Source organism: Aotus nancymaae, unplaced genomic scaffold (genome assembly GCF_030222135.1).
Source record: "Aotus nancymaae isolate 86718 unplaced genomic scaffold, 86718_ANA_hifiasm-v0.15.2.pri h1tg000003l, whole genome shotgun sequence".
Taxonomy (NCBI): Eukaryota; Metazoa; Chordata; class Mammalia; order Primates; family Aotidae; genus Aotus; species Aotus nancymaae.
The window spans coordinates 42,267,786-42,289,480 of record NW_026988414.1 but is presented as its reverse complement, the minus strand read 5'-3'; the positions used below and the strand labels follow the sequence as shown (position 1 = coordinate 42,289,480).

Below are 21,695 nucleotides of genomic sequence, written 5' to 3'. Positions count from 1 at the left end.
ATACAGCCCTGCACCTAGAATTTAGAAACACTGGATATTACATTACTGACATAGTATATGTTTTCTTCTTCTTAGTTCATTATTATCATTGGACCTTTTGCCGTAGTTACTGATGCTGTTACTACTATCACTACCACTGTTTATACCACTACATCTATCATTACTACTAATAGAAGTTTATTATTATACCTGATTCTGCACCAAAACTTAGGGTTTTTTATTCTGTTATTCTAAGAAATTTGCTATTAACACTTGCGGCAGGTAGGCTCTAAGAGCAGTTATGGATATTTCGTGTCTCCTGGTATTCACATGATTGTGTAATCCCCTCACCTTGAAGACTAGTGACTAGTGTGTCATTTATTCTTTTTTTTGAGATGGAGTCTCACTCTGTCACTCAGGCTGGAGTGTGGTGGTGTGATGTCAGTTCACTGCAACCTCTACCTCCCAGGTTCCAGTGATTCTCCTGTGTCAGCCTCCCAAGTAGGGATTACAGGTGCCTGCCACCAGGCCTAGCTTTTTTTTTGTATTTTTAGTAGAGATGGGGTTTCACCATATTGGCCAAGCTGGTCTTGAACTCCTGACCTCAGGTATTCCACCCACCTCAGCCTCCCAAAGTGCTGGGATTATAGGTGTGAGTCACTGTACCTGGCTGTGACTCACTTTTAACAAACAGAAAAGGGCAAATAAGAACAAATGTCACTTTCCAGATAGAATTATAAAGGACCATGACTTCTATCTTGCTGGCCCCTTTCTTGCTCTTTTGCTTGCTGGCTTTGTTGGAAGGCAGATAACAAGTCATGAGCTGACCTATAAAGAAGGCTCAATGGTAAGAATCTAAGGCCCTCATACCTATAGGGACTGAGTCCTGACTACAACAATGTGAGTGAGCTTCAATGTAGATACTCCCCAAGTTGAGCCTTGAAAAGGTTGTACCACTAGCTTACACCTTCATTTCAGCTTTGAAAGAAATTCTGAGCTAGAGGACCCAGCTAAGTAGTGTCTGTATTTCGGAACTACAGAAATTCTGTTGTTTTAATCTGTAATGTTTTGGGGTATTTTGTTTACACAGCAATAGATAGCCAATAGAACACTTTCCATAACTGAGTTAGTTGTCACTTCTTTGATTCTAAAACTATGCTATCTCATCATTGGTACTCTTCCAGTGATTTAGTAATTACTTACTTATTTCTCTGCCTGACCCACTAGACACTAAACACAACAGGAACTGCCCCTTGATCATCATTGCCCCTCCTGTGATCACTGCTGAGCCATATTGTCTTATTGTTCTCTCAGTGACTGACACAGAGTAGACTAATTAACAGACACACAACAAGTACTGTGAAATAATAAAGTCCTATTAGCTATAATAACAGTATATATTGATTCAGAAATGAGATTACTGTGTAAAGAGAGAGAAAGACTGTCTATCCCATTACCTGTTTTAAAGACACAGTAGAGGGAAAAAAGTTAGACAAAATGTTTTTGCACGTGAGAGACTGTAAAATATTGAATAGAAAGATGTAAAAAAAAATTAAAAGGAGAGTGTATAGTTTCTGAACTCTCAACATAAAAAACTAGAAAAATCAGTGTGAATCAGTTGAGTTTTATTCATATTTAGCTCTCTTAAGTCTTTTTAGTTTAATACAACTACTACTACTTTTATGAATACTCTCAGCCTTGAGTTATGTATGTCTGGTTTCTTATGCTCCAGATATTCTAGTGCAATTATGATTATTCTCTTCTCAGTGAGGTGAATATTGAAAGACCTGTAGTTTCTACTTTCCCAATCACCTTTTATTTCTGTTCCTGTTTTATTCATTTCTACAGTAGGTTTTAAAAGTGGCTCACACTGATACAAAAAGGAAAAGGAACTTTCATGGTGTTCTCAGGTTGACACTCCATCTGCTTGTAGTAGAACTGGTCAATAGAGGATTTCAAGAGATCTGTCAGCTTCTCCTTCTAATGAAAACTCCCAGAAATATGATGATTGCTACTGCTCCAGGCAGCAACTCCCAGCTGCTTCTCATAATAACTTTTATTTCTTCTTCAATTCCTGGTTGCATTCATATCAAATTATTCTTTCATTGCATATTTCAATATTTCTCTGTAAGCACTATTCAAAGTAGCTTCTAACTTTCCTGATAAGAATCATCTTGGGTATGGATTAAATTTAATTTTATCTAATCTCTCTGTTACATAGACTGATTCCGTAGAATCTGTATGTTTAACAATTATCCAAGGTGATTCTTGCCTGCAGGGACATTTCAAAATCACAGGCAACATCCTAAAACAAGGCCTGTGGTAAAATACCACCTAGAAATAACAAATAATTTTCTCCAAGCCATTTTAATTATAAGCTTTTAAAATTGTATGCATTTTTACAAATATAGCTATACCTTTTTCTAAGAAAGACTATATTTATCATTTACACACATAAAATTTAACACATCTGTGCTACAGAAATCATAGCACTTTGGGATATGGAAGAATCAAACAACTTCTCTGTCTTTGAGGAGCTCATACTTTGACAGCATAGTTGAAATACAGGTAAAAATGAAGATCCAAACACTTCAGAAAAGGAGAATTAGAAATGCAAGGAATCTCATACCAGATTATGGGATTCATATTACATGTGAACATGATAATTAAATTTAATTTTCTTAAAATCCAAGGTCAAAAGGAAACACATCAATTCATATACTTCTCTTTGTCAGGTTGGGAAATGAGGTATAGGCAAACAACCTTTGTTTCATCCTAGACACAGTAAGGAATTAAACATTTTTTTCAGATAATGAATATTACATAAATTATATTTATTATTATAGTAGATAACAGGTTCATTCCTAAAGGTTTTAGACATTTACCAGAACAAAATATAAGTGAGGAGGAAGGATAGTGTTCTGGAGGAAGAGAATAGTAAGGAGACAGATAAATACTGAACAGTGGGATCTGTTTCAAAAGGTGCTTGCAAGTCATGTATCTGTAACTCAGCAAGCAAACATACTTATTACAGGCTAATAAATTTGCCAATAATGGAAATTAATATAAGCAGATCTGAGGCTTTATTTTAATGTGTCTGACCCTGAACTCTGAAATACTACTTTAATATCTTTAACCATACAATTTGCCCTTTAACATTTATAATGATCATCACTAGGATATATCACTGCACTGTCTCCATTTAAAATTTAGTGAATGTTGATTACTCTTTTACAGTAATTTTTGGAGCATATCAGTAAAATGCCCATTGACTTCCTGGATTCATCTCTGCCCTTCACATGATGTCATTATGAAGAAGCCTATTTCAGGATCTAATGAAGACCTAATGGTGAGTCTCTACCAACAGTTTATGAAATCTAAATCTTGGAGTTCCAAATGTATTTTATTTCTGTAGAGTGCTTTGTACAAAACGAATTGGAATCTTCTATGGTCTTACATCTCCTTGACAGTCAATTTTGTGCCTTATTTGCAAATATAGCACTTTGTGTGAAGCAGTTCACCACTGATGTTGCAAATCCTAATGAAGTGCTTTACCTCCTGCCAGATTTCAGTGGGGAAGGCTTTCAAATGCATTTCCATTTATACATGCCTGCTTTTTACCCTCAGTGCACAATGAAATCTTACTGAATAATGTGCTTTATTTTCTGTTTCCTTTCTCTGGGATGTACGTTGAAAGACAGAAAGTAGATTGGTATTATAAATGCAAAGAGAGGAAAGCAATTAAGTCATAAAAAATGAGACGGGCTTTGCCTAATGTAGATGTATTGTTATAAATAAGATATGTGTAGAAGTCTGTAGACGTAGGGATTTCATTCTCCATACCAATGGTTTCAGTTTTCTATCAATGGTGAGACAAAAAGGATTCTATTTTCTTTCCTCCCAGCATCTGTTAGATCTCAGAAACAGCACATTTAATCTTGTAGAGTCAGTGTTTTAGAGATCTTGTTCTGTATTTTTCATCCTTCCGGCCCAATGCCATCAACAGCAGTAAAGTTCAGGCATAAAGGAAAAATGTCAAACATGATAAAAATAAGTAATCATAAATATATGTGAAATAAATAAAAAGAAATATCACACACAAAAAAATCGAACAGGCCCACTTGTTTTGCTTTCAAACTATGCAGCACCAGTTAGGTTTAGTAATTATGAATTTATGTCTGATCACATTGGGAGATAGCTTTAGTAAATTGACAACAAAGCCTCTAACAATTACATATTTAGGTTTGATATTATATTTCAATATTTTTAAGTAAAGCATGTGGTATCTTGATTGATCATGAGGTTAATTTTAATTTAAACTCTTTTGAGTCACTAGATTTCTAATTGCTTTATCACCACTGATAAAGTTAATACCTTGCTATACTAATCAAATATATTTATTATTTATACATTTTAGAATTATCAGTATAATTTAAAAACTTACCAAGAAAGGCATATGCCTTTCACTTCTGTTGCCACAAGTATGATCAAAGTGTAATAAAAATGGTGAAGGCAGATTTCAAAAAACAGTTGGTATAAGATTGTATTCTTGGTTGGTCTTCAAAGACAAGAATGATAATAGCCCTATAGTGTTACTCTATGACACCAGGTACTGGTCTAAATGCTTCCCCTAACTTGGTATATTTTATACCCTCAATGATGTCATTTCATAGATGAAGAAACTAAGGCTCAAAAAATCTAATAAACAGACCCAAGTTCTCCAATATTGAAGATCTAATAAAGAACCACACTAGGATGTGAATCCAGACAACTTGATTCCAGTATCACTATTGAAGATCTAGTAAAGAACCAAGCTGGGATGTGAATCCAGACAGCTTGATTCTAGCATCACGTTTTTTTATTTGTTTTTGTTTTTTTGAGACAGAGTTTTGCTCTTTTGCCCAGACTGGAGTGAAGTGGCATGATCTTGGATCACTGCAACCTCCGCACCCTGGGTTCAAGCAATTCTCCTGCCTCAGCCTCCTGAGTAGCTGGAATTACAGGCATGCCCCTCAGCCTCTCAAAGTGCTGGTATTACAAGCATAAGCCTCCATGCCCAGCCTCCAGCATCAGGTTTTAGGTACTACAATCTACAATCTCTCCAGCTCTCTCTAGTCCTTGTTTAAGGATTCTGCAAACAGGGTTAAAAGGAATTAAAAAGGTATAAGCTGGGAAACACTCAAATACTATTAGTTTGGCTTACTGTCCTTCTTTTTAGCAATTATAAATTAGTAAGCAAAAGGAATTATTTTGAAGAACACATTGGGCCAGCAACTCATTATAATCCCCTTTCAACTTCCCATGATAGTGTCAGTGCAGCTACAAACAAAAAGTGTAAAAACACACAGCAAAACCTTAAAAAGTAGATATGTAGGCTATTTATTGCTATAATCTTTGAGAAATTTCACCAACTATTCAAAATGGAGTTGAATACACAAGGAAATTTAGATCCAAGGACTATTGTAGTAAAAGGTGGAAAAGAAAATATATTCATATGTACAAGGTATGGTGCTGTGAATTTATTTTTTACTCTATTTTACTTTTAAAATGTCAACTTTTATTTCAGATTCAGAGGGTAGACTCTGGGATTTCCTGTATAAGTTTGTTATATGGGTATATTTCCTAATGCTGACGTTTGGGATATGAATGATTTCATCACCATGTGAGGAATATCCAACACTTAGTTCTTCAGCCATTGCTCTTCTCCATCCCTCCCCCTCTGATAGTACCCAAGGTCTATTGTTGCTGTCATTATGTCCATGAGTACCCAATGTTTAGTTCCCACTTATAAGTGTGAACATATGGTATTTGGTTTTCTGTTCCTGCATTAATTAACTTAGGATAATGGCCTCCATCTATGTTGCTGCAAAAGACATGATTTCATTCCTTTTTCATGGCTGCATAGTATCCTATGACATATATGTACTGCATTTTTTTAATCTAATAGACTTTTGATGGGCGCATGGGTTCATTCTGTCTTTGCTGTTGTGAATAGTGCTATAATGAACACATGAGTAAATGTGTCTTTTTTTAGAACAATGTATTCTCTTTTTGATATATACCCAGTAATGGGATTACTGGGTTGAATGATAGTTTCATTTGGTTTTTTGAGAAATCAAAACTGCTCTGCATAGCGTCTGCATATTTACATGATCATTAACAGTGCATTAACTTTCCCATTTCTCTACATCTTTGCCAGCATCTGTTGTTTTTTGACTTTCTAATAATGGCCATTCTGACTCGTATAAGATGGTTTCACATTGTGGCTTTGATTTGCATTTCTCTGATGATTAGTGATGTTGAGCATCTTTTTATTTGTTTGTTGGCCACTTGTATGTCTTCTTTTGAAAAGTGTCTCTGCTGTGAATTCTTAATCATTCAGTCATGGTCCCTTTTTGCCACTAGGCATTTTCAATAGTGTCTAGTCCTCTAAGATTTCACAGGCCTACAAAATAATTTAAAAAATAAGAAAGCATTTACTTCAAATTGCAGAACTAAGAAAACAAAACTTTGAAGTTTAAAAGGTATGTGATTAAATTTTCATAAAATATTACCTAACCTGAACTAATTGCAATTTAACTTAACACACACACTTACACACACACACACACACACACACACACACACAACTACATGAGCTATATTTACATGTATAGTAAGTAGAAAGAGTGCCATAGAGGCCTATACATTTCTGAAAATGTCCTTGCCCTGAATAGACCTTTTCCAGATTCATAGCTTTTGACTCAGCCATCCTCAGATGTTCACATTCAATTCCACTGATCTCCTTCCTTGCAGGCTCAGTATCATACCATTTCCTAGGCCAATCATTCCATTTCCTAGTCCAAATAGGACTCACAAAAGCAGAAACAAAGGCAGGCCACCCCAAAACCCGACAGCATTGTTAACTTATTTCAGCATGGAGTGAGGAAGGGTGGCCGCTGGTTCTTACGCTGTGCACTGGAACCAAATTTCCTAGTTGCATTCCTTACTTTTGGCCACACCCATATGTGTAGTATTTAGCATTAGATTTCAACTATGGTTTCCAGTCTGATGTGTTTTTTACTAACTAGCCCTTACTAATGCAGATTACTTTGAGGTCTAACATCCTAGGAGCTCTTGAGCTCCAGGTACCTCGATGTGTTCCAATTCACAGTCAGGACTAAGCTACTGTTTCAGTGGCTTGTCGACCACCACAATCTCCTTCTTATCTGAACCTCTTTTCCTCCCCTAGATTGAGAACATTGCCCCTGAACCTCAGTTGATACCTGAGCTAGACCTCTCCATGGATGGCTTTAAGGTTCAGTTGCTGTTTTTTAGATCTCCAGAGATCATCATTCTTCTAAATCCTGATGGGAGGGCATGGTCATTTTTGTTCAATTGAACCTTTAGTCAGTTGGGCTCAAACATGTTCCCAGGACAATACCAGGTCCCAGGCTTTGCTTTACACGATTTACCACAAATAAACAGCTTTGCTTCACTAACACTTCTTAAGATTATGTGAGCTGAACTATCTTCTTTGTTTTGATACTTTTCTTCTGCCCATTCCTCTTTTCATTTTATTTTGGGAGCACATCAGACATTCTACTTTATAAAGCGAGAAGCGTATTATTCTAATAGTCCTATGAAAAGATGAGAATACATTTGAAACACTCATATCTAAGGCTTTTTCCCCTTTGGTAATATGCTAATGTGTAAAGCAATCCAAATTCATAAACACTTACCAGGCTTGGTACTCTAGGACAACTTCCTAAATCAGCTTCCTAAATCAATGACTAGTCAATGACTAGTCATTTCATTAAGAAATGACTAATAACAAATGTAACAAAAGTAGTAATAAAATGATACTAGTAACAAAAGTAACATTTTAAAAGCCTTGAAACCCTGATTACCACAAATGAAATGGTGTAAGAAATATGGTTGTAAAATAATTTCCAGTAAAAATAATCATTAGCTCACTTATGAAGCATAGGCCTTTGGTATGAACAATATTTCCCTTTTCTCAACTGGTTGCTCCATGACCCTTTCCATTGGTTACATGTGGTAATCAGATAATTTACTTTTGTAGAGGGCATCCACAGTGGCTGCTTAATAAAACATAGGTTAGAGTCTGATGTAGTTTTAGGTAGTAAAAATTTAAATAAAAATTTAAAAATTACACTAGAAACTGGATATTTTGTTATTCGGTATTTGTTTTAACTCAAATCAAAATGATCACTTAATAAAAATTGGATAGAATGCTATGCACCATAAAGTGTGGTTAGCTTAAATTGCAGATAAAAGTAAAATAATACAAAGTTTGGCTTGTGAGCCTGTTTTATGTTCTTTTGTGTCCTTTTCTAGTTTCTATAAAGTGGAAATATTTTTAAAGAAAAATCACTTTTTAAAAATGACTGATACCCTTGTATCAGTCAGTGGGTATTGAGATGAGGAAGGCTAGCCTCTAGTATTTTCTACCTCAGCAAAGAGAATATTGCTGAGATGTGTACAGTTGTAACAACTATTTCCTACATAAATGCATTTGGCCTGTGTTGCATATCATTTTATATTGCCAGGGAACCCGGTTTTTCTTATGAGATTTTTAATCTTGTGTGTGTTTGTGTTATATAACGTGCAAGGCCATTTCAAAAACCTGTAAGTATAACTATATATATATATATTTCAAGGCAGCATTATTTTGAAAAATCAAAAAAAAATACCTTTCTTGTAAAAAAGTAAGTATTCCAGTTCCAGTTATACAACCAAGGGGTGTCTTGACCCACGCTCCATCTGCAATGATTTCTCCTGCTACCACAAGCACACTGACTGATATAAGCTATAGTTCAGGCAAGATTTCCAACATTTTAAGGCTCCTTGACTTGTGCAGTGAGTCTAACTGCAGTTCTCTGTCATTCATGAAGTCTCGCAATATCTGATGGTTTTAGAAATGGGAGTTTCCCTGCACAACTGTTCTCGTTGCCTGCTTCAATCCACATAAGTGACTTGCTCCTCCTTCCTTCCACCATGATTGTGAGGCCTCCCCAGCCATGTGGAATTCTAAGTCCATTAAACCTTTTTCTTTTGTAAATTGCCTAGTTTCAGGTAAGTCTTTATCAGCAGTGTAAAAACAAATTAATACAAAAATCTAGTCCTACATTACATTTACAAAGAAGGCTGACCCCTCTACATTCTATGCAACTTTCTGTGGATCTGTCATTACTTCAAAATAAACATTAAAAAAAAAAAGCAGGATAGGCCAGGCACGGTGACTTATGCCTATAATCCCAGCACTTTGGGAGGCCGAGGCAGGCAGATCACAAGGTCAGGAGTTCAAAACCAACCTGGCCAATATGGTGAAACCCCATCTCTACTAAAAATACAAAAAATTAGCCAGGCGTGGTGGCACGCACCTGTAGTCCCAGCTACTCAGGAGCCTGAGGCAGGAGAATCGCTTGAACCCAGGAGGTGGATGTTGCAGTTAGCCAGGATCATGCCACTGCACTCCAGCCTGGGTTATAGAGCGAGGCTGTCTCAAAAAAGAAAGAAAAAGAAAGCAGGGTAAATCCACACATTCTTTATGCACAACCTGCTTTGAAGGTAAGAGGCCATCTCACTGATGTTGTGTACCAGTTGACACATTGTTTATGATAGATATTTACAGAATAAGCATTCAAATCACTGCATCTGTCTTTTATAGAAAGAAGGCTCTAACTAGTGCAGAGAAATTCTAGGAAAGCTAAATAGAAGAACTGTTCATCTGCAAAGGAATGCAATTCAAAGATAAAAGTTGTTATGTTCATGTCTGTTTTCAATAAATTTTGAAACGCTTGTTAAAGGCTTTGGATCAAGTTGAGGACATGAACGTTACACTGGGAATTTCTCCCTGCTCACAACTAAGCAATGAGAATTACAGTATAAATGTTCAAATAAATTATAACTTTACAAAGTAAAACAATACAGCTCTATAAAAATGGACTATAAATGCTGGGAATGGAGGGGTGAGGCATTTGAGAAACACAGATGCTTTCAGGGTAGCAGGAATCAAAACAGTTAAGCCGAGAGCCAAATCAGGAATGTACTCTCATTCACAATAGCCATAAAAAGAATAAAACACCTAGGAATACATCTAAGTAGGGAAATTAAATATTTCTTCAAGGAGAACTATAAAACACTACTTTAATAAATCAGAGATGATACCAACAAATGCAAAAACATGTCATGCTCATGGATAGGAAAAAATATATACAAATGACCATACTGCCAAAAGCAATTTATAGATTCAGTGCCATTCTTATTAAACTATCATTGAGATTCTTCTCAAAACTAGAAAAAAAAACTATTTTAAAACTCCTATGGAACCAAAAAAGAGCTCAAATAGCCAAAGCAATCCTAAGCAAAAAGAAAATGGCTGGAGGCATCATGCTACCTGATCTCAAACTATGCTAGAGAGCTACAGTAACCAAAACAGCATGGTACTGGTTAAAAAGTAGCAGACACATAATGAATGGAACAGAATATAGAACCTAGAAATGAGACCACACACCTACAACTATCTGATATTTGAAAAGCCTGACAAAAACAAGCAATGGGGAAAGGATTTGCTACTGAATAAATGGTGCTGAGATAACTAGCCCTGTGAAGAAGATTCAAATTGGATCCCTTCCTTACTTCATATAGAGTAAAATATTGGTATATCTTGAAGAACATATACCAATAATATTTGGGGCTGGGTAAGAAGTTTAAGAAGGAAAACTTAATATGAGAAACATGCCAAGCTTTACATATCAAAATTTAATTCCCATTTGAATATGGATTTTTAAAATTAAAGTTAGATATTTACAAATCAAATCTAATAACTCTGTAATAAATATATGTTGACTGTATTATACATGATCAAGTAAATTTTATTCTGGGAATGTAAGATATAGAATTCTATCAAAATTCAATCAATGTAATCTATTAAGTCAATAGCTTAAAGGATATAACCTGTACCTTTCAACAGATAATGCAATTTAACATTCATTCATGATTTAGATAAGCAAACAAAATTAAACAAAACTTTCAACTATACCAGAATAGCAGAAAACACCCTTAATTTTATAAAAGAATATTAAGATATCTATGGTAAAACTCATGTTGCCATTAAAGTCAAAAAGAAGGAAGTCTTCCTTCCCCTTTATGTCATAGTATTAGAGCTCAGCATTGTAGTAAGATATATAAATTGGAAAAGAAGAAATAAAATCTGTATTATTTAAAGTTAACGTGAGTATCTTCAGGGGAAATCAATCCAAAAATAAACTACAAGAATATAATAAGAAAATTTTATCATGATTGTTGAAACATAACTAACATTCAATAATTATGGCTTTGTGATACACCAACTATAAGACATTTTTAGAATCATATAAAATGTATTTCATTCTTAAGTACTAAAAATTTGATATAAAACATTAAATTTTAACAGATTTTCAATACCTTTTGAATTTTTTTTAAGGACAGAAAAAGTAACCTGAATAAACAGAGCAAACTAGTACATTTGTATATTTGAATACTCAGTATATGAAAATATCATTTTAATGATAAAAATATCACTAAATGCCTATGAAGATCCAACGCAATTGTGGAAACACACACACACACACACACACACACACAAGATAAGGAATTGACCTTATCAGATTTTAACATATACTCATATTAAGGAAAACAACATGTAATCTTGTAACTGAATAACTTAGTTTCGTAACGCATTTTAAAACTTATTTTCCTCTTTCTAGTTTTTTATTTTTTCAAATAGACTTTGAAACTTGTTGTTTCCCACCCTTCTCACTGGAAACCTATTATGCTGTGCTAGTTTCTCTAACTATGTGCTTGCTTGGAAATTCCAGGGACTAATCTTGAAGTGTACCAGATGTGGTAACTGAACTGTGAATTCCTCCCCATCCAGAGATTACCTCAAGGAAGCTAATTTACAACTGGCCACTATTGAGATGCACCGTCCCGCACTTCATGTAAACCACAGCTCAAAAGAGCCATTGCATGAAGACACATAGAGTCCATAGCCTGCATTACTCCTGCACATTTCTCATACCAAGTTTCCTTTCTTAAACCCCTTACCCAGCCCCAAACATTTAATGGTCTTTCAGAGGCATGAGCCTGACCATTTCCCAACTACTAGCACTTGAATAAAGCTGCTTCCCATATCACTTCTGGGGTCTGATTTTATAGCATTAAGCAGCTGAACTTGAATCAGTTACAAACTTGGTGCCCTGTGTGAGAAGCTGTGTGTTTCAAGTGTCCTTCCTGTCTATCTGGTTTCCAGTGAGTGCAGTTATTAGCCATGCAGTGCACTAGACTGTTCACACTACTGGACAAAACAATGGCTACTTATAAAGACTAGCTGCTCGTGGCTGGCTGACCCCACAGGCTGGAACTCCAAGGGCCTCGCAGCAGCTGCTGAGGATGCTTTTGACTTAGAAATTTTCACATTTGTTTCTCCTCCTTTCCCATGGCATCAGCTGTCTGCGATTCTTTGTTGGTGTAAGGAAGGCAACATCTGGGAAAGTGATGGGCTTCAAGAACTTTGTAAGTCAACCAAAGGCACTCAGAAATCCTCTGACTGCCTGGTAGGCTCTCTAGCCATCTGGACCTAGTATATGTCATCTGTGGTGCTGTCTGAACCTAACACTGGTCATTCCACGGTGCCTACTGGGTTTGAGATATGATTGCAGAACTTTTCTCCAGTCTCCTCTCTTGTGGGATTGATTCAAAATAGTCTGTCTGCAATAGAATCCCTCTGTGTCTGTTTAATGTTATCCCTGTCTCCAAGGCTGTTCAGCAGTTTCCAATCTAGTCCATCTGCAGAGCAGGGTCCCACTAACTAAAAAGATCAGGTCCATCTGGTTGTCAGAAGGCAGCAAGATAGAGCATTCCCCTTCCAGGAAAAAGGCAGAACTTATTATCCTGGGCTACTGATTCTGCCACTCTTTCTAATAATAAATTCTAGGCTAACCAATATCCAAAATTTTAGATATTCATATTGAGACATATGGGAAGAGGAAGCTTGTGAACTTTTCTAGATGAGCTTGCCACACTGCTAATTGATTTCTGTACTGCTTATGTGAAAATAATATCAATAGTACCTGGCTTCAGTCCTTTTATAATCCTCACTCTAACTTGTTTGCTCCTTTTATCTGCTTTGGTGGTTATTGCTCCATTTCTATATGTTATGGTCAGTGGGTTAGTAGAACTTGGACTCGATTGAAAGCTGAAGAGATGGAGAAAATGATACAGACTGTTATTAGCCACTGGCCCACATGAAGAACTCTTTGCTTGACATCGCTGGCTGTCATAGCTGTGTAGAGAGACTTATGTGAGCAAGCCTACTGGGACTGGGAGTGACATTATCCCCAGCCCAAGGGAGCTTATCGTACCCCTGGACCTCTGATCATGTGAAATGCTCTATACAGACATAAAATTGGTGGCAGGGTTTCTATTGCACATGACATCCCCCTGGGGCACATCCTGGCTAATTGGAGAGGCTGTAGCTATGAGCCCATGTCTAAAAAGAAAATAATTTTTATTGTAACACTATTTGGCATCTGTACAAATTGGATGATGATAACATTTGACATGTGAATGAAATCACCCAATATTATACACTATCACAGCTGGAATTATTCTGTCAGAGGTTTGGAAAATGTGAAGAGGTGCCCTATGTTCAGGCTTTTATCTTACTGCATAACTAGGACTCAGGTTAAGGGGGAAATCGACTGCTGACTGAAAAAAGTAAGGACAAACAAAGCTTTTCTCAAACCTGATAGTGGAACCCAAGAAGGAAAAGAAAGTGATGAAACAAGTCTCCTAAATGTTCTGAACCTGCCCCCTTTGGCTCTGACTTCAGTGGCTGCCACTCTGGCTGCTTTCCCAGTTGCTGTTCTGGCTACTACTTTGGCTGCTTCCCCAGCAACTTCTCTGGCCATTGCTTCAGCCTCAACATTTGATGACATGGCTGTGGCCACTGCTCCACCAGTACCCCTGGCAGTAACTCTAACAGTAGTTCTGGCAGTGACCTTGGTGGTGTGGCTGCTGTTCCAGCTACTTTTATGATTGCCCCAGTAAGCCTTTCAATGTCTGCACTGACTGCTTGGCCCAAGATGCCTTGGCACCACCACACAGGGACCTAGTGTCAACCACTGTGCCAGACCAAGCTACCTTGGTGCTGCAATACAAGGCCCTAGACCTAGAAGGGGTAGTGACAGCCCTATTCCAATACAATGAAGGAACGTAAATGATATGTCCTTCCATGAACCAACGGGGCACCCAGTTTGGCCAGAATAGCCCTAGAAATGGAATAGGGCAATATCCACTTAGGTAATGCCCTATAGGCAGATTGAACCCACAGGGCTTTAAATATCCTGGAGCCCAAGGTAGCACTGTGCATTAAGACTAAATGTTGTGTGTGTATATGTACACACATACACACACACACACACACACACACACAGATTTATATATATATACCAGATTATTCTCTTCTTTTTTTAAAAAAAAAAGAGAAGAAAGAGAGAAAGAAAAAAAAAGAAAAGAAAAGAATGAAAGAGAGAAAAAAGAGGAAGAGAAAGAGGGAGAGAGAATGGGAATCCTGTTCTATTGCCCAGGCTAGAATGCAGTCTAAAAATGGGTATTAAAAACCTCTTTTATGCCAATAATTGTGCTTAACAATGGAGACAGGAAGGAATAAGGGAAGAAAATAACAAACAAGCAGCCAACCAGTATTTCATTTAAACCTGTGAAATGCTATGCAATTGCTGAGGAGTGATTCACTTCCAATTATGTGGTCACTTTTAGAATAGGTGTGATGTGATACTGAGATAAATGTATGTTTTGTGGATTTGGAGTGGAGAGTTCTGTAAATATCCATTAAGTTTACTTGTTCCAGGTCTGAGTTCAAGTCCTGGATATTCTTGTCAACTTTCTATCTCATTGATCTGTCTAATATTGACAATGTAATATTAAAGTCTCCCACTATGATTCTGTGGGAGTCTAAGTCGTTTTGTAAGTCATTAAGAACTTGCCTTATGTATCTGGGTGCTCATATATTGGGTGCGTATATATTCAGGATCTCCAGCTCTTCCTGTTACATTAATCCCCTCACCACTATGCAATGTCCCTCCTTGTTTCCTTTGGTCTCTGTTGCTCTAAAGTCTATTCTATCAGAGACGAGAATTGCAACTCCTGGTTTTTTTTGTTTTTTGTTTTTTTGCTCTCCACTTGGTTGATAAATCTTGCTCCATCCCTTCGTTCTGAGTCTGCGTATCCCTGCATGTGAGATGGGTCTGGATACAGCATACTGATGGGCTTTGGCCTTTTATCCAATTTGCCTGTCTAAGTCTTTTGATTGGGGCATTTAGTCCATTTAAATTTAGGATTAATATTGATTTATGTGAGTTTAATACTGCCGTTTAATGCTGGCTGGCTGTTTTGCCCATTAATTGATGTAGATTCTTCACTATGGTGATGCTCTTTATCTTTTGGTATGCTTTTGGAATGGCTGACACTGGTTGTTCCCTTCCATGTGTAGTGCTTCTTTCAGAAGCTCTTGTAAAGCAGGCCTGGTGGTGATGAAATCTCTGAGTACCTGCCTGTTCGCAAAAAATATTATTTTTCTTTCACTTGTGAAGCTTAGTTTGGCTGGATATGAAATTCTAGTCTGAAAGTTCCTTTGTTTAAGAATGTTGAATATTGGCCCCCACTCTCCTCTGGCTTGCAGGGTCTCTGCTGAGAGATCCGCTGTGAGTCTGATAGGCCTCCCTTTGTGGGTAACCTGACCCTTCTCTCTGGCTGCCCCTAGCATTCTCGCCTTCATCTCAACCCTGGCGAATCTAACAACCATGTGCCCTGGGGCTGCTCCTCTTGAGGAATATCCTTGTGGTGTTCTCTGTATTACCTGGAGTTGAGTATTGTCCTGCCTTGCTAGGTTGGGAAAGTTCTCCTGGATAATATCCTGAAAAATATTTTCCAACTTGGATTCATTTTCTTCATCACACTCAGGTACACTTATCAAATGTAGACTAGGTCCCTCCACATAGTCCCATATTTCTTGGAGACCCTGCTCATTCCTTTCTATCCTTTCTTCTCCAATCTTGTCTTCTCGTTCTATTTCATTAAACTGGTCTTCAACCTCCGATATCCCTTCTTCTGCTTTATCAGCTCGACTGTTAAGATCTGTGCATACTTCACGAAGTTCTCGTATTGTGTTTTTCAGCTCCGTTAATTCACCTATATTCCTCTCTAAATTGTCCGTTTTTATTAGCATTTCATCAAACCTTCTTCCAAGGTTCCCAGTTTCTTTGCATTGAGTCAGAACATGTTCCTTTAGCTCACAGAGGTTTATTATCCACCATCTGAAGCCTGATTCTGTCAATTTATCACAGTCGTTCTCCATCAGGCCTTGTTCCCTTGCTGATGAGGAACTGTGATCCCCTGTAGGAGGAGAAGCATTCTGATTTCGGATGTTCTCAGCCTTTTTGCGCTGGTTTCTTCCCATCTTTGTGGATTTATCCACCTATTGTCTTTGCAATTGCCAACTTTCAGATTGGGTCTCTGAGTGGACGTCCAACATATTAGTAATGAAGTTTTTTCTGTTTCTTAGTTTTCGTTTGGCGGACACCCCTCCCCCACAGATCTGGACCTTCCCGGGTTCAGCTGTGCTTGCTGTGAAACTCTCAATCCTCAGCGCTTCCAATTGCTGTTTTTTTTGTGGGGGTGGGACCAGCTGATCCCAATCGCCTGGCTCCCTTAGAGCCTCTTCTTCTTCTTCTTTTTTTTTTTTTAGTTGAATGGTCGACTCTTTCCCAGGTGTTCTAGTCGCCCGCTGAAAAGGCGCCGGAATCTGTGCAATTTCCCCTGCGCCAACCCACCGTGCTGGCTAAAACAGCGGTGCTGAGATTCGTGGTGCTTTTCTGCCCAGGAATCTCCCAGTCTGGCTTCCCGCTGCAGTCTCCCTCTCAATCAGCTGAATGGGAGACTGCCTTCCCTGACCTTAAACGCCAGCCAAAAGGGCGCCCAGTCCTGCACACTCCGCAGCGAGAACAGCCGCACCGGCCAAAACAGTCGCTCTGGCGACCCGTGGGGCTCCTCCGCTGGGAATCTCCTGGTCCGTGGGCAACAATAATTCATCTGGAAGTGTGGCGTCCACTCGCTCTCTGCGCTTTCACTGGGAGCTACAATCCTGAGCTGTTGCTAATCGGCCATCTTGGATCTCTCTCCTCTATTCTCATAATATAATCTAAGCTATGAATGCATTGGATACTCATATTTCTGCTGCAGACCCCCTCTCCCAGGACCCTGTAACATCATGGTTTAGCCACTCTTAATGCATAGAAGACTTTTATATACAGCATGATTGCTGTTCTGCTCATTGGCCTCTTCAGCTGCTATGGACTTCATTGCTATTGTATGCTGTGCATGGAGATACAAAATAGATTTTCTCAAAAGCTCCTAGTTCCTCATACCTTAATACTCCAGCAAATTCCTACTCTGAGTTTGGGAACTAGGAATTATTTCCTACGCCAAATGTACAGATTCCATTCTGATGTCCCCTAACTGTGCCCCTTTTAAGCAGGAAGTAGCCAGAATGACTGTTGACTGCTCTCCATAGAAATGGAATGGAATTTGACAGTGGGGAGTTGTAAACAAATAGTTTAGCTTCAAAATTCACTTAAATGTTTTTTTCTTCTTTCTAGTCTTAGCCTTGAAATTTACTTTAAAACTGCTTGTTTTCCTCTCTTCCCATTGGATATTCCTTGCACTGTGCTAGTTTATCTGGAATTGTGCTTTCTTAGAAATCCCAAGGACTATTCTTGAAAAGAGCCTGGCATGGAGACCCAGCTGTAGAATCCTCCCCATGTAGAGATTACCTCAAGGCAGTTAGTTAAAGTACAATCCTGCTACTGTTGAGATTGCACTAGCTTGCATCTCAAGTGGACAATAACTCAAGGTAACCTTTGGACAAGACAGACCTTCTCTGTACTCTTCACTACTCCCTCATATTTCTCATAACAAGTTTCCCTTGTTCAGCCCCTTAGCCCCAAATATGAAATGGTCTTTCAGAAGCATGAGCCTGGCCATTTCCCAAGTAGTAGCACTTGAATAAAGTTGCTTCTTTTTCACCACACCTTGTTTCTCATGTTCTGATCTCCCAGTGGCAACCAGCTGAACTTGAGTTGCCCAATATATTTAAACTCATCAATGGACATAGATCAAGGGAAATGTTGCAGAATGTTGAATATACAGGAAGCATGAATGACACCGTGGCATATGATAGAGACATTAAAAGACATGGATAAAAGATGAGGTGTTAAACAGACTGTGTTAATTCAACCATAGTTATTCTTACATACAGAGTGAAGAAGCAAAAACATATGTATTTGCAAGTGCTTGGTGGGGGTGGGGAATGATGAATGCTAAATTCTCACATCCTATTTTAAGAAATAAAAAATCTTATATTGAAGTGAGCAGCAGCAAGAAAGTTTCTCAAGTAACAGTTTTTTTAAACTGAAAATGTTTGCCTTTAAATGTAAAAATCAGGGATGAGATGGAATGAAAGTAGGCCCTGTATTTCATTATAATCTTACTTCAGTTTTCCAAATAATATGCTGTGGTCACTTTCTTAAATATGAATATTAAATTAATTTTTTTAAAAAAATTAGAGACTTTTATGGTCTTTTAAAATTTTGAACTGGCATCTCATTTCCTATAAATAGGGTACATCGGCTCAAGCCTGTAATCCCAGCACTTTGGGAAGCCACAGCGGGCAGATCACAAGGTCAGGAGATCGATCTAATCCTGGCTAACACAGTGAAACACTGTCTCTACTAAAAATATAAACAGCTGGGCATGATGGCACACACTTGTAGTCTCAGCTACTTGGGACGCTGAGGCAGAAGAATCGCTTGAACCAGGAAGCAGAGGTTGCAGTGAGCCAAGATTACACCACTGCACTCCAGCCTGGGTGACAGAGTGAGACTTCATCTCAAAAAAAAAAAAAAAAAAAAATAGAAAAATTAAATATATGTTGGTCTGTTTAAAATATTTGCAGCATTGAGCACATGATACACATTTCATTAACTATGCCTAATGAACCTGAACTCTTGTCAAGGCATTTAAAATCTACCAAGTTCATCCAGAATTATAAATGTAAAATCAGAGATGCATAATTACTAAAACTTTTAAGGATAATGACTACATATTTAAGGATAATGACTGCATAATTAATAATAACTACAATTGTGTGTTACTATTAATTCAGAGACAATAGAGGGGTCGAGAACCCATGGTCTGTGGGCAATATCTGTCCTCCTCCTTGTTTTCATATGGCCTACAAGCTGAAAATGGCTCTTACTTAATGTTTATAGAGGTGCTTATTTAATGTTCTCGATCTTGCCTTTTGACCCACAAAGCATAAAATATTTTCATTCCCACCCTTTGGAGAAAAATTTTGCCAAATTCCTGTCTATATAATAATAAAGCATGTGTAAATTTGGTCAATTTAAAGGGAAAAAAACTCCAAATTCCTTGTTTAGCTAAATTTCTAACTGTTTTCAATAGTGCAATTAATTAAAAATAGCTGATCCAGGTGTTCCAAGTAAGCACAATCTATAATTTGCCCCTAGTGCCTGGACCAAGAAACTCTGCTACTCAAACTATGTTAAAAAATGGACAAGTTCCAGCTTTGGAATGTACCAGCAAATATATTTTAGACAGGGACTGTGCAGATTTCTCCAGAAGCAAAGTAAACATCTGTTCTCTCACTCGATACAAAGTCTATATACTTTGTGGGTTCTGATGATCAACTCTGCTAATGCATATGTCGTAGCTCTTGACTTTGGAGAGCTTATTAATTCTTTCTTATTTGACACGCTTTATAGACATGACACTTAGGTGGTTGTATAATTGGTTAATACCCAAAGAATTATCAGTATAAAAATTCTGGCTTACAGAATGTAATAGACATTCAGCTTCATTCTGTTGTAAAAACTTGTAGAAGTAGAATTTGTATAAAATATGATATGATATATCCACAAATTAAACCAAAGGTGAAGAATATGATATAGAACCATATGTTCAATAGGCAGCTACTAGCCATCTATAGCTGTTTAAATTCATTTTCTCAGTTGCAACAACTACATTTCAAGTATCAATAGCTACATATGTCTAGTAGCTACCATTTTGGACAGCAAAGACTAAGAACATTTTCATCATTGCAGAAATTTCTGTTGGATGGAACAGATACAAAAGATATAATTAAATTCAGACCAAACTCAATTATGTCTAGAAATGGTGAAGAAAAAAAAACTCAATGGAATAGATACTTGTTTAACCTGACTGATAATATACATCTGACTCTGGTTGTGAGGTAATGAGTTTTAAGTGTATTTGAGTATTTGTGGTAAATATCATGGTGGAGATGTCCAATAAACAAGTGAAAATACAGTCTGAAACGGCAATATCTTTTTTTCAAATAGAGGGGAAAAAAAACTATTTGATGGCTATTAACTTCCGGGTTTTAGTTGAATCTGTGATAAAGTTCATGGATAGACCTTTGAGGGACACTGTCTCTGTCACTAATAGTTGCTAACAATAGAAACCATTGTAGCTGATTCGTGTAGCTCAAAGAATATTTGTTACTGCTAGAGATTCAGGCTTAGAGACTATGCAGCCAAAAGTCTCCCAACTATATCACAGAAGTGCACCAGAAAAGACTCAGACATGCAACAGGCATCATTGGTGCTTGTCCCCACCCATGAGACCCTCACTGTGTTGTGCTTGTAAGCTACATACCTCCACCTTCATCCTCACCCAATTTTGTTCCTCCTTTCCCAAGTAAAGTTCCAGATAGGCACACTTGATTAGCAGAAACTAATTTCCATGTCTACACTCTATTAGCTATAAAGAAACCAAAACAGTAAGTTTTCCAACTTCTCCCTTAGGGTTGCACAACTCAAATTTATAAGATGTCTCCTAAAACATAGACATCATTTTCAAAAACTGCTGGAAATGTTGACCAAAATTCATGATAATATCGTTATCTGTGCACATATGTTTGGTAAAGGAAGAACAAACAGCTAAGATAACAAAAAATACTCAGCATGAAAAATACTGTGAAAACCAGCAAACATCTGTTTGAATGATGATGACATTGACAACTTGGGACACAGCATTCTTTTTAAAAAATTTTTTACTTTAAGTTCTGGGATACATGTGTAGAACATGCAGGTTTGTTGCATAGGTATACATGTGCCACAGTGGTTTGCTGCACCTATCAACCTGTCATGTAGATTTTAAGCCCCACATACATTAGTACAATGCTCTCTCCCTTGCCCACCATACCCCAACCAGCCCCAGTGTGTGATGTTTCCCTCCCTGTGTCCATGTGTTCTCATTGTTCACCTCCCACTTATAAGTGAGAATATGTGGTGTTTGGTTTTCTGTTCCTGTGTTAGTTTGCTAAGAATGGTGGTTTCCAGCTTCATCTATGTCCTTGCAAAAGACACGAACTCCTTCTTTTTTATGGCTGCATAGTATTCCAAGGTGTATATGTGCCACATTTTCTTTCTTCAATGTATCAATGATGGGCATTTAGTTGGTTCCAATTCTTTTCTATTGTAAATTGTGCTACAATTAACATACATGTGCATGTGTCTTTATATTAGAATAATTTATAATCCTTTGAGTAT

At 37.5% G+C, this 21,695-nt stretch overlaps 1 pseudogene; it reads left to right on the top strand.

Annotated features, from left to right (window-relative positions):
- Positions 1-21,695, top strand: part of LOC105718786 (zygote arrest protein 1-like) — a 783,937-nt pseudogene that overhangs the window by 339,661 nt on the left and 422,581 nt on the right.